Source organism: Arachis hypogaea, chromosome 20, assembly GCF_003086295.3.
Source record: "Arachis hypogaea cultivar Tifrunner chromosome 20, arahy.Tifrunner.gnm2.J5K5, whole genome shotgun sequence".
Classification (NCBI taxonomy): domain Eukaryota; kingdom Viridiplantae; phylum Streptophyta; class Magnoliopsida; order Fabales; family Fabaceae; genus Arachis; species Arachis hypogaea.
Window position 1 is genome coordinate 40700091 of NC_092055.1, and position 2671 is coordinate 40702761.

The 2671-nt window shown below is 40.5% G+C and overlaps 1 non-coding gene across 1 annotated transcript; it reads left to right on the plus strand.

Annotated features, from left to right (window-relative positions):
• The first annotated feature begins 1794 nt into the window (after positions 1-1794).
• LOC112787206 (small nucleolar RNA R71) lies at positions 1795-1902 on the plus strand. The gene has a single exon (XR_003194632.1). It is a non-coding gene; the product is annotated as a small nucleolar RNA R71 (small nucleolar RNA).
• The last annotated feature ends 769 nt before the right edge of the window (positions 1903-2671 follow it).

Below are 2671 nucleotides of genomic sequence, written 5' to 3' on the forward strand. Positions count from 1 at the left end.
ACAAAAAAGAAAATAAAATAGATATGATTAAATAACATTGGGTTGCCTCCCAATAAGCGCTTCTTTAATGTCAATAGCTTGACAGTGAGCTCTCATGGAGCCTCACAGATGTTCAGAGCATTGTTGGGACCTCCCAACACCAAACTTAGAGTTTGAATGTGGGGGTTCAATACCAAACTTAGAGTTTGGTTGTGGCCTCCCAACACCAAACTTAGAGTTTAACTATGGGGGCTTTTGTTGACTCTGCAGTGAGAGAAGCTTTTCATGCTTCCTCTCCATGGTTACAGAAGGAGATCCTTGAGTTTTAAACACAAGGTTGTCCTTATTCAGTTGAAAGATCAACTCTCCTCTGTCCACATCAATCATAGCTTTTGCTGTGGCTAGGAAGGGTCTTCCAAGGATGATGGATTCATCCTCATCATTCCCAGTGTCTAGGATTATGAAATCAGCAGGGATGTAAAGGCCTTCAACCTTTACTAACACGTCCTCTACTTGTCCATAAGCCTATTTTCTTGAGTTGTCTGCCATCTCTAATGAGATTTTGGCAGCTTGCACCTCAAAGATTCCCAGTTTCTCCATTACAGAGAGTGGCATGAGGTTTATCCCTGACCCAAGGTCACATAGAGCCTTCTCAAAGGTCATGGTGCCTATGGTACAAGGTATTAAGAACTTTCCAGGATCCTGTTTCTTCTGAGGCAATGTCAGTTGATCCAGATCATTCAGTTCATTGGTGAGCAAGGGAGGTTCATCTTCCCAAGTCTCATTACCAAATAATTTGGCATTCAACTTCATGATTGCACCAAGGTACTTGGCAACTTGCTCTCCAGTAACATCTTCATTCTCTTCAGAAGAAGAATACTCATCAGAGCTCATGAAATGCATAAGGAGGTTCAATGGAATCTCTATGGTCTCTAGATGAGCCTCAGATTCCTTTGTTTCCTCAGAGGGAAACTCCTTATTGATCACTGGACGTCCCAGGAGGTCTTCCTCACTAGGATTCACGTCCTCTTCCTCCCTTGTAGGTTCGGCCATGATGATTAAATCAATGGCTTTGCACTCTCTCTTTGGATTTTCTTCTGTATTGCTTGGGAGAGTACTAGGAGGAGTTTCAGTGACTCTTTTACTCAGCTGGCCCACTTGTGCCTCCAAATTTCTAATGGAGGACCTTGTTTCATTCATGAAACTTAAAGTGGCCTTAGATAGATCAGAGACTATATTTGCTAAGCTAGATGGATTCTGTTCAGAACTCTCTGTCTGTTGCTGAGTGGATGATGGAAAAGGCTTGCTATTACTAAACCTGTTTCTTCCACCATTATTAAGGCCTTGTTGAGGCTTTTGTTGATCCTTCCATGAGAAATTTGGATGATTTCTCCATGAGGGATTATAGGTGTTTCCATAGGGTTCACCCATGTAATTCACCTCTGCTATTGCAGGGTTCTCAGGATCATCAGCTTCTTCTTCAGAAGATGCCTCTATAGTACTGTTGGATGATTTCTTCAATCCATTCAGACTCTGAGAGATCATATTGACTTGCTAAGCCAATATTTTGTTCTGAGCCAATATGGCATTCAGAGTATCAATTTCAAGAACTCCCTTCCTCATAGGCATCCCATTACTCACAGGATTCCTTTCAGAAGTGTACATGAACTGGTTATTTGCAACCATGTCAATGAGTTCTTGAGCTTCTGCAGGCGTTTTCTTTAGGTGAATGGATCCACCTGCAGAATGGTCCAATGTCATTTTTGATAATTCAGATAGACCATCATAGAATATATCCAGGATGGTCCATTCTGAAAGCATGTCAGAAGGACACTTTTTGGTCAGTTCCTTGTATTTCTCCCAAGCTTCATAGAGGGACTCACCTTCCTTTTGTTTGAAGGTTTGAACATCCACTCTAAGCTTGCTAAGCTTTTGAGGAGGAAAGAACTTGGCTAAGAAAGCCATGACCAGCTTATCCCAAGAGTTCAGGCTATCTTTAGGTTGATAGTCCAACCATACTCTAGCTCTGTCTCTTACAGCAAATGCGAAAAGCATAAGCCTGTAGACCTCGGGATCAAACCCATTGGTCTTAACAGTATCACAGATCTGCAAGAATTCAGTTAAGAACTGAAAAGGATCTTCGGATGGAAGTCCATGAAACTTGCAGTTCTGTTGCATCAGAGAAACTAATTGAGGTTTAAGCTCAAAATTGTTTGCTCCAATGGCAGGGATTGAGATGCTTCTTCCATGTAAATTGGAATTTGGTGCAGTAAAGTCACCAAGCATCTTCCTTACATTGTTATTATTTTCGGCCATGTCTCCTTCCTTTTCGAAAATTTCTGTCAGATTTTCAACAGAGAGTTGAGCTTTAGCTTCCCTTAGCTTCCTCTTCAGAGTCCTTTCAGGTTCAGGATCGGCTTCAACAAGAATGTTCTTATCCTTGTTCCTGCTCATATGACAAAGAAGGAAATAGCAAAGAAAATATGGAATCCTCTATGTCACAATATAGAGATTCCTTTGTGTGAGTAGAAGAAAAGAAATTCGAACACCAGGAGGAAGAGAGGGTTCGAATTTTTAAATGAAGAGAAGTGTTAGTAAATAAATAAAATAATTAGAAAGAGATGAGGGGGAGAGAATTTCGAAAATTAAATAAAAAGAAAAGAAAAATATTTTTGTTTTTAATTAAAATTAG